This window comes from Polistes dominula, unplaced genomic scaffold (genome assembly GCF_049000335.1).
Source record: "Polistes dominula isolate Pdom_NZ unplaced genomic scaffold, Pdom_raw_medaka contig_73, whole genome shotgun sequence".
In the NCBI taxonomy this organism is placed as follows: domain Eukaryota; kingdom Metazoa; phylum Arthropoda; class Insecta; order Hymenoptera; family Vespidae; genus Polistes; species Polistes dominula.
In genome coordinates, this window is record NW_028300951.1 from 2540409 (window position 1) to 2552016 (window position 11608).

The 11608-nt window shown below is 27.0% G+C and overlaps 2 long non-coding RNA genes across 2 annotated transcripts; both read right to left on the reverse strand.

Annotated features, from left to right (window-relative positions):
- Positions 1-4750: 4750 nt before the first annotated feature.
- LOC149032632 (uncharacterized) lies at positions 4751-8631 on the reverse strand. Its single transcript, XR_016176368.1, has 2 exons — positions 5526-8631; positions 4751-5213 (listed from the first exon to the last, which is right to left on the reverse strand). It is a non-coding gene; the product is annotated as an uncharacterized LOC149032632 (long non-coding RNA).
- A 62-nt stretch (positions 8632-8693) lies between these two features.
- LOC149032633 (uncharacterized) lies at positions 8694-11188 on the reverse strand. The gene is made up of 3 exons (XR_016176367.1): positions 10824-11188; positions 9587-9840; positions 8694-9207 (listed from the first exon to the last, which is right to left on the reverse strand). It is a non-coding gene; the product is annotated as an uncharacterized LOC149032633 (long non-coding RNA).
- Between the last annotated feature and the right edge of the window lie 420 nt (positions 11189-11608).

Consider the following 11608-nt stretch of genomic DNA (forward strand, 5'->3'; position numbering starts at 1 on the left):
AAAAAAGAACTAGAAAGAAATTAATCAAAGAAGTATAAAAATACATGAAAAATAATTAAATGATAAATTGTGTCCATGTATCATGTGTATATTGGTTACCTACACATTTTTCTTATTCTATTTTATTGTTTTTATTTTTCTATAAGGCATATATTTAAAAAAAAAAAAAAAAATCTATGACGTGACGTTGTTTATGATTTACCTTTGACGTTTTATCAAAAGTAATATACACGGTAGTTGGTTCCCACGTAATTCAATCGTTGACATATTATATTTTAATGTATGTGTATTATATATAAGTATTATAATATACTACAGTGTATATTTCATTTGACGTATTATAGTATAGATTGAAAATAGATAATGACCATAAAGAAAATAAATATCTCCCTAACGTAAATGATATTTATAGAAATACCGTAAAAGAATCTATTCACCCCTCATCGATAAGGGAAGGTCCTGGAATTTTCCTTGAAAAAAAAAAAAGGAAAAAAAAGAAAAGAAAACTTTCTTTTTCTTTTTTCTTTTTATTTTTCCTTTTATCTTATTTATTTATTTATTTATTTTTTTTTCTTTGGTTCTACTTCGATGTCACTCGTCATAGTTAAAAGAGAAAAAAAAGGGTGATGATCTTTTTTTTTTGAAAATTGTTCGACATTTTTACGATTTGTGATATTTCATTTTTATTTAGAATATTTATCTACTTTTCAACAAATTTACTTGACAAATCTTTTTTATATTACTATTACTACTACTGATTCGTATTATTAGATACGTTCTTGAATTTATTTTACATTTTATACGAGCAAAAAACACAGTTCTTCTCAATCGACTTCCTACGCAAACAGAAATGATCGAAATTGTAAATATTCTAACGATTGGATTTCAAAAAAAAAAAAAGAAAAAAAAAGAACAAAAATATATATCGTGAATTTTTACATCAGCTTTAAAACACATTATTCATAAATTTTACGATCGAATGATCGGTCAAATTAGTTTGATGTAGCTATTAAATTAAAATTAGCTTAAAAAAAAAAAAAGAGAAAGAAAAAGGTTACACGAAAAAGTTCATCCACGTAAGAATATTTTTAATATTCTCCTACGTATAGAATTAAATTTTACTTGTAATAAAAAAAAAAAAAAACGTTACAACAAAAACAAGAAAAACAAAAAAATTAATTAACTAAACGTGAGAAGTAAAGAAAAAATAAAAAAAAAAAAAAAACAAACAAAACTCCAGAAGTAATTATCGAACGAGATTATAAAATTTTTTAATCGAGGATAGGAAATTTTTTCTCATTTTATCGGTCGATCAAAATTTCATTTAAAACTCCGCCTCCTCCCAAAAAAAAAACAAAAAAAAAAACGTTAAGTATCACCATGAATTCCGTAGCTTTTCTTTTTCTTTTCTTTCTCTCTTTACTTCCTACCCATCGGGTGGTTTGCTTTTCCAATTTTCTTTTTTTTTTTTTTCTTCTTCTTTTTATTCTTCTTCATTCTTTTTTACTGAAGAAAATAAAAAAAAAATACATTTACGCGAGCGGATGAAGCTTCGTCAAAAGAAAGTCGAATAATTATTGACCAATTTTACGTTTTAAAATGTATACGAAATAATGGTCAATAATTAATCCGCTGATAATTCTCGGCGTTTTGTTTTATCGTGACGTGACGTTAGAGGAGCGCCAGTGACGTCACTGGATCCACTCAGCCGATAGATGGGAGTCACCGGAGCGATAAACGTATTTATTAAGTGTGCTGAGAAGAGTGAGGTGGAGGGAGGGGAGGGATGAAGAGCACGAGGAGGAGGAGGAGGAGGAGGAGGAGGAGGAGGGGAGGGGAGGGGAAAGGGGGCCCTTTGGCACAACCCGAGGCGTTCTTGCGCTTAATGTTTGCCTGATTATTACTCCTGACCGCTTTGGTTCTCCTTTTCGCTTTTTCGCCTTTTCTCGATATACTCAGCATATAAAACGCAGGGAAAGTAAGCAACAGCAACAACCTAACTAAAGGTAGGTTATCATCACTATACTACTCGAAGGACAATGATGCCACGCAACCATGAAATTCAAGAGGACATTTTTTGGTTTTCTTTTTTATTTGTTTGTTTTTTTTTTTCACCACAGTTTCATCAACAAGTTTATATTTTAATAAGAAATAATTAATTTTTTTTAAATTTCAATCTATTATTTGTTATATTTAATGAATTAATAATTATTTATTAATCGTTTTATTAAAAGATTTGTTAGAGTTATGTCATATAATTGTGTTTTGAAGTTTAAATTTTTACTAAAGAGAATTTCGTTTTAAAACAAAAATTACAGATCTTTCAAAGAAAATAGGTAAACAAATGTTAACGAACATAATTGCGTATACTTTGTTGTATATCGCATTGTCATTTTATTTAACAAAAAAAGAAAAAAAAGAGAACAACAAAGAAGTTTAATAAGTTTATTAAAAAGTTTATTAAATCAATAGACGACTTTGAGAGTTCAAGTTTTACACACTTCGACTATGAATCTTTTTTTTATTTCTTTCTCATCATCATCATCATCCTTTCTTCCTTCCTTCCTTCCTTCCTTCCTTTTTCTATTTCTTTTGTCTTCCCTTTTTTTTTGTTTAATATTTTTTTTTTTTATTCTCTATTTCTCTCTCTCCCTCTCTCTCTCTCTCTCTCTCTCTCGTTACGTTATATCATTAAGCTGCAGAGAGCGCAGGTTTATTACGAAGAATAACGCGCTTACGACGTCCAGTTATCATTTCGTTATTGTTCGCCTCATTATGTTAGCTTTACTTTTATAGCTTTCTATAAAGGAATATTCTTTTTTCTCTCTCTCTCTCTCTCATTTTTTTTAGGTTTTTTTTCCCCCTTGTTTTATTATTATATAACAACTCAATCAAGTTTGCTAGTACAAAAATTGAGAAAAAAAAATAAAATAAAATAAAAAACCATTTTTATCATCGTTCTTACGTAAGAAACGTATAGAAAATTTTTTTGTTGTATTTATATTTTATTATATTGTTAATTATTAATTAGTTTAATATATTAATTGTATTTATTAATAAAATAATATAAGACAAATTTTTATTATTAATGCTTATACACATGTTTACGTTACACCTTCATGGTTAAATTATTTCTGTTTCTTTTTGTTTTGTTTTGTTTTATTTCTCATTTCAAATCTCGTTATTTTCATCTCATCGATCAACTACGAGTATCTTTTGGTAGATTTGTTTTTTAACAAGCATAAAATTGCTTACATATATTATTTTTTTTTCTGTCTCTTTCTTTCTCTCTCATAGACACTCACGTTATTTTATTTTTTCTTCCTTTTTTTTTTTTTATCCCCACATAACAGGCACGTGCTCTTGAAATTGAAATCTGCCTTGATAAGCAAGACAGATAAACACGAGTAACTAACACCTATGAAATATTAAAACGTTGGTATATATTATCCGAAGTGTTTTTTTTTTTTTTTAAACAATTTTTTTCAACATTTGTATCCGTTAATAAATACGAAAGTTTTCGATTATTTGATACCCCCTATCGATCATGTACAATTGTTAATATTCCTTTTTTTTTTTTTTACAAAATTATTATTAATCGAAAAATATTCATTTATTCATATTCAATTAAATATTCAATTAAATATATTATTCAATTAAAATATTTAAATAATATAAATTTACAAATTTACAAATGTAAAAAGTTAAGTTTTGTTATTTGAAATGTTACATATAAAATTAATTTTACATCGATTACTTTAAGAGCTAAATGTTTTGTTAAATAATTATACAGAAGGGATATGTTATTTCATGATTCACGAATTCTAATCTTTTATTTTAATTAAAGAACAGTGATGTTTACGTTAGAGAATGTTGAAACGAGAATAAAGCTCGTGAAAGAATTCGAATCCTTCTGGTGGATCCATTCACGTTTACGAGATAATCAACTCACGCTTTAATACAATTGAAGATGAAATATTTTATTTTCACGATTCAGATTACGAGTTGTTAACAAGATCATGACATTTTTAAGATTATCTTGAAAAATAACACAACGATTGCTTTTCTGTTTTTATCTGAATAATTATCCATAAGCATATAAATATTTAATAATTTTTTTTCTCTTTCATTTTCTTTTTGAAAACAATCGGTGATTGTTAAATATTAGAAAAAATTATTAAAAAATAGAAACAATGAGAAATATTTAGTTGTTTATTTTAAATAAATTATCGTATCATTTCCTATCATTCGATTTATAAATTTGAGTAAGAAAAATCCTCTACATTCAAAGAACAAACATGTCCTCGATGTGTATACAAAGTGTATGGGGTTAAACATATTCCTAAAAAAACAAAAACACAATAAAAATCTTTAAAAATATTGTACTCTAACTTAAGCTGAAATCGTCTTGATCGGAGATCTTTTCTGACAAGAATATAACGCGTGTAAGATAAACATTCATCCAACTTTATCGATTACGTTTTCAAACGGGTCGGAGGACAAGTTTGCTCTCACCTAAATATATATATATATATATACTAACATTCCTAAACTCAACGGGAAGTTCTGACGACGTACGTAAGTACTAGCTATACACACATATATATATATTTTACGTAAGTAGAAATAGAAGCAAAGTTAGGTAAGCGAGTAGCTTGAAACGAGACAAACTTAATCTCGTTAAGAGTTGCAAGCAAAAATCATTCTAAATCTACTCATACCTAAGTAGGAAATAAAACAATTCAAAATATTGTTTATTTTGTTGATACTACAATTATTTATTTTTGATAAAAGACACAAATATTTGATCTAGTCTAGTGTTTCATTAAATTTTTTCTAATAGATGATTTTAGGTTTTCGATAACTTTTCTGATATTATATTATATTATATTAATCGTATTTGACAAGCATTTGAGTGTATTCGAAAGTTGACATAGAATAATGAAAAACAAACCTTTTGTGCATGATATGTTTATTCAATCAAAAGTTAGAGTATTTATAAGGATAAGTTTAATTCTTAAGATGTCAAACCTCTCTCCCTCTCTCTCTCTCTCTCTTTTTCTATCTTTCTGTTTCTCTTTCTCTCTTATTGTTAGCCTTTATTATTGAGTTATCGACAAGGCACGTCTTTGGGATATATAGGATAAATCCCGCGGTTATACGGCTAAACCAGAGTATCCACTTAACTCTTGGGCAAGGACGTTGTTGGATATCTGCGGTAACCAAGAATATCCGTCAAGTTAGCAACGATACAACACATGTATACGAATAGATTTTCTCTTTTGTTAACAACATATGTAAACTTTAATTAAATATTTTTTAAATAAATTAAACTTATATTATATAATAATTTGTTTATTATTGGAATTAATTTTATTGGTGGAATTTTCACTCCGGAGTGGAAGTAAGAAGTCTAATGCCTTTTCTGGATCCTACCTACTTAAAATTAAAGATTTCACATTCATTCAGAGAAGTATGCTAACTGCCTGTCTATCACCCATATTTTTAAGAAAAAATATACATACCCACCCACTCACTCCACGGTTCTCTCACATACCACCAGGGTGCAAAAGCCTAAACTAGAGTGCATGCCCCGGGGCACCTCCGACACCTTAGTTCAATCACGTTTTATAAACTAATATGCTAATGGGTATACGTACTTTTTGTTGTAATCGACTGCCAAGGCTAATGATTATTGCATAAAAATACTAAAGCAAAAATACAAGTATACACTAGTATATATACATGTAGGGAAATTTATTTAGGGTGAGAGGTGCGAGGTGAACATACATCCAGTTTAATCCTACTAATAAGATATATTTAAAACAGGTATTAGAAAAGTACAATAATAGTTTCACAATCTTATGACTACAACTTAGATAACAACTGCGATTGATACGACTGGTGACTAACTGAATACTCCTGAACCGACCGACTGACTGTCTGCCTCTTAAATCTGTGTCATTAGGTCCTCCGAAGCCGTAACAAAGTTAACATGCTTCCCACATGTCCTTGAAATGTATCCAAATTCATTACACGTGATATGTAAAAGTAGTATTTTGAGTATTTAATGATGTATTAAATAAATAAAAAATAACGCGAAACGAAATAAAAAAAACAATACTATCACTATCATTACTATTACAGAAAATCATTAAAATTTTTGAGGAATTATTTAATACAAAAATATATTCACTTTAAATCTTTATCGATGAATGCACGGTGAGTCTCCTATTCTTAGGATGACGATGACAATGCACAAATAATGATTATAAAACTGTATTATATACAGTTAATTCGGTTTTTTTTTTAATCTTTTTTTTTTCGAACTGTTAGGGTCCTCTGGGTACATAAAAATTCATAAATACCTAATATATGAAACGATTCTAATATGAACGTTAATTATCCATAGAGCATTCCACGTAAAATCAACAAAATTTTGTATAAACTATTAAATCGATTGAGATTCTTTTTATAATGAAATTATTAGATAAGATTAGAAATTCTCACTTCTGTTTTTTTTTTTTTTTTTATGTGTGTATGTTTGAGTGAGTATTCGCGTGTTTTATTGGAATTGCTTTTACTTCTTTTTTTTTTTTTTTATTACTACTATCTTCATTTCTATCTTTCTCGATGTGTCCATCGTTAAAACTATTGCCCTAGTCTTCGAGTTGAAAGAGACCCATATCTCGAAATGTAGTTAAGGTCTCGTTTCAATGAACAGATAGAGAAAGAGATAGAGAGAGAGATAGAGAGAGAGAGAGAGAGATAAAAAAGAAATGGGTGACAACTTAAATATAGAAATGACGCAGAGGGCCACTGAACGATGACAACCAACAGAGAAACTGGATAAAACACAATAAAAAAAAAAAAATAATAATTGAAATAATTGGTTTGATTAAAAAGAGAGAGTAAACCATTTTAAATTTTACAATAAATATTGATCTTTATATAATATAATAAATTGTTTACTGTTAAATATATTGTTACATATAATTGTTCAAGTTCTGATTCTGGTTTACTTGTTTTTCCTATTTTGTTTTTTTTTTCTTCCTATTATCATCTATTTTTATATTTCATTTATTCTTTTTTCTTCTCACTATGTAGATTCAACTAACCTAAACTTAACTTAAAATTTTCCAACGGTACATATTTCAAGGTTGATTTTTCGATTATTCATGGAACGGACTTTGTAAGTCGATGTTATGTTTCTTTTTTTTTTCTGTTTTTTTTCTGTTTTTTTTTTTTTTTTAATGTTAGCTCGTCAAACAGCTTGCCATTTTTATTTTACGATTCGAGCTCTCTCGATTGTATGGAGGACGATTGTGAATAAAGATAAATACACACGTATACACATAGTTGGTTTACACTTTAACAAAAAGATCCTTGTGTTTCCCTTTCATTGACCTTAGTTTAGCTTTCAACCGGTCATTCCTCTTCCGTTTAAATGTCTACCTTTCTTTTTTCTTTTTTTTGATCCATTCGAACAAGAACAAATTCCAGATATTATTTTTCCACCGAATTCTTTCTCGGAGCTACGAGATTCAAGGTTATCGACTAAGGCTCATCGTTTTATGACGTCCGTTCGATTCAGATGTAAAAAATTTGTTTCTTCTTTTTCCTTTTTTTTTCAGATTTAAAAGGAAATTTGTCTACAATTTATTTTTGACAATACTTTTTTCTTTTTTTTAATATAAAATCGAAATACGAATTTCTTCTCTTTCTTTTTTTTTTTTTGCAAATAAAATAAAAAAAAAGGAAATATATATTAAGGAAAAGAATTGTTTTGTAATTTGCAATGAACTTGAACCGTGTGTTTTGTGACACATGTATTACAAAATAGAATAAATGAAAATAAAAATAGAACAATCGTTATCAGTTCGTTTCGTGAAACGTATGGAAACATTACTGTTAGTTAAAGTATTAGACAATTTTGTTCTATGTATTTATCGTAAAAATGGTTTGTTTTACGATAAATAAAAAAAGAAAAAAAAAGAAAGAATTTTTCGTTTTATTTTCGTCAATATGATTGGACCAAACGATATATATTTTTAAATCACACACAGTGTACGTTCCGGTAACCGCAAATCACGAAATAAAATTGGGTTGCGGTTGTCACGCCATACATGCGTTATTTCCTCTGATAAATAAATACATTAATAACAAGGTGTTTTAAAAGCTTGAAATAAAAAATAAAAAAATAAAAAATAAAAAAGAACAAATTAATATCGATCGACAGAATTGCAATATTTGTTTCTTTTTCTTTTTTTTTTTATTGATTTAAAAATAATAATCGTAGGTTCAATCATGTTGGATTATTAATTCCCGTTAGGTTTTTCAAGTGAATAAACGTTAAAATTGTATTCTAACATGTTGAAATGACAAAAACAGTATGTTGTTGATTCTAGAGAAGTGAGAAATGATAAAAAGATTCTTTCGTAGTATTGGATAAGTATGAGAAGGTGTTAGTAAAGAAAAATATTTAGAATTCATAAAAGGAAGAATAAAAAATACATAATAATTTTGAATTAGTGTTCTTACAAAAAAAAAAAAAAAAAAAAATGAGTTCATCATAACCTAATTCTCTTAATACTTGTCCAAAGAAATGAATTTTTTTTTTTTTTAATTGGATAATGCAACTCTTGAGACATATACTCTGTATAAAAAAAAAAAAAAAATTAAAAAATAAAAGGAAAGAAAAAGATTAGAATTAATTCGTCAAAAAATAATCTTCAAAAGAGAGAAAAAGTTTGTACATTTTTAAATTCTTCAACGTTAAAAAGGACTTTCTTTATTCGATTAAGGATGAAAATGTTTAAAATAGAAAGAAATAAATAGTAAGTTTAAGAGAGAAAATTGTTAATAATAATAATAATAATAATAATAATAATAATAATAATAATAATAATAATAATAATAATACTAATATTAAAATATGTGCGTTACGAAACCGATTTGACTCGTATTGTAGAAAATGTATGACAGTAGGAAGGTCTTCTTCTTTAGAAAACATTATGAGCGAACGTTTAGTTATTTATAAGCACGACACCTGTTATATTAGACAAAGTGAGATACTGCCTTTTGCACCTTCATGCGTCCTTTTATCTCTCTCTCTCTCTCTCTCTCTCTCTCATTTTTTTATTCTTCTTTTTTTTTTCTACTTTTCTGTCCTTCCTTGTCACTCGTTTTATATCAAGGTTTTTCCTACTGAAAATAATCGACAATTTGCTTAGACCAAGATGAATGAAATGATGAAAATGGTGGTTAGGTATAAATAAATGAAATAAATGAATGTCATTTTTTATTATATAAATCTAGAAAATAAATTACGGTCTTATAGATTAATTATAATCATTGATATTAATTTTGTTAAATAAAAAGAAAATATTTGTTAATTTTAATATTGACCCATTATTAATATCTGACTAAATGTAGAATAAAAATAATAAAATAAAAATTCTAACTTCCTCTTTCTTTTTTTCTATTTTTTTTTTAATTTTATTTTTCTTTAAGAGGGTTGAGAAGAAGAAGAAGAAAAAAAAAAAGAAAATGAAAAAATCAAGTAATGTAAGGAAAATCGTCTTACAGTTCTTTCTTCTTAGACCTTTAAGTTCCAACAGAGCATAAACAAGTTGTTCGATAATAGCTATACGGTGTGTCTCGCTCCTTTTTCCTTTCTTTTTATATTTATTATTATTATTTTATTATTATTTTTTTTTATTATTTTCCTCAACGCACGTTCCCTTCCTTCGGTACTTTTACTGATGGTGGTGCTGTTGCTGCTGATGTTGCTGTTGCTTCTGCTCGGCCTCTTGTAAAAATCTCAAGATGGAAATTTTTCTGAAGAAAAAGGAAGAGGAGAAAGAGTGTACTTTGGAAATCTACCGAGTCGATCGAACGGTTATCGATCACGTATGGAAATAAAGTAAAAAAAAAAAAAAAAAATTTACTAGCGAGAAGGTTCTTCTTAGAAGAAGACTAATATATTGTGTGTAATAATTTTGATATAATAATAAATAAATTCTTTCGATGTAAAAAATTAACACGTGTACTTGAAAATACACACGTACTTAATTATGTGAAACTTGTTAAACATTAAATACGAATGATTTTTATCTAAATGAGAATTATCTTAAATTTATTCGATAACAAATTAGAAATAAAAAATAAATAAATATATAAATATATTAAGACACATATATTAAAAATATCATGTGTGTAGATCACACGTGTTAGAAGTGAAACCTGTAAAAAAAACTAAGTTTCGAGAGAATGAGACAAATGCACAGTTTCAAGAGTATTGTAGGGTTTATTTATTATAATATTATTACCATATATAACAAAGGTCACCGGTATGATTTCGGAATGCGAAATGTGTGTGTGTGTGTGAATTATTTCCCTCGATAAACATTCTACGATTTTTGTGTCTATCTATGACAATTGCATTCATCAATTTTTATTGCTTGAATTTGGAAAAGTGTACTTTTTATCAGCTACTCCACTTCGAGATCATATCGGTGACCTTTGTTATATATGGTAATAATATTATAATAAATAAACCTTAGAATTATCTTACTCTTGAAACTTAGTTTTTTTTACAGGTTTCACTTCTAACACGTGTGATCTGCACACATGATATTTATTTGATGATTTTTCACTATGGTTTTAGGTATATATATATATATATGTATAAACGATAATATTGTTATGTATGAATTTTGATTAGACTTATGTTAATGAGATAAAGGTACAGTTGAATTTTTAGGAATACTTTTATAAACGGAGATTTGGAAAACGAACTGCATGAGAGGAGGGTGGTATACCTAGAACCTATCTCAGTCAGAGAGAACCGTTTGAGTTGCAGATGGTGCGAGGTCCCGGGCTTGGGAAATCAATACCGTCAAAACCACCCCTGGTCCTCTGTCACTCCTATCCTTATATATCCTCTCTTAGGGACTATAAAGTTCCTTGTATGGTCCTTCAAACATCTCGACATTTTGACATCAGAGTTATTTTTTGATAAAGAATGTAGAAAAAGAAATAATCGATAAAGATGAAAAAGAAATGTACGTGGGGGAAAAGAAAAAAAAATATCATTTTATTTTTATTTCTTTATTTCTTTCTTTTCTTTTCTTTCCTTTTTTTTTTCTTCATTATTATTATTATTATTATTGTTATTTTTTTTGAATTTTTTCAATTCACTTGTAGACTGTTAATTTGTTTTTTATTTTGTTTGAATGAATAAAAAAAAAATATAATTAAACGACAGAGAAATATAATAAGAGATAATTTGATCTAACATCTAATCTAATTTTATTTTAATTAAATATTTCGTTTAATAAAATTTATCATTGTTTGAATTTTTTTTTTTTTTTCGATTTATCAAAGTTAAATTAAATGAATGATAAAATGGTGAATAAAAAAATATAATTAAACGAAAAAGAAATATAATAAGGAATAATTTAATTTATTTAATATCATTTGGTATTCTACTTTGATATAATTTTATTTTTTATTTATAATTGTTAGAATTTTTTTTTCGATTTATCAAGGTTGAATTTAATGAAATATAAAAATGGATTTATTTATGAACGTTGGAGTTTCTAAT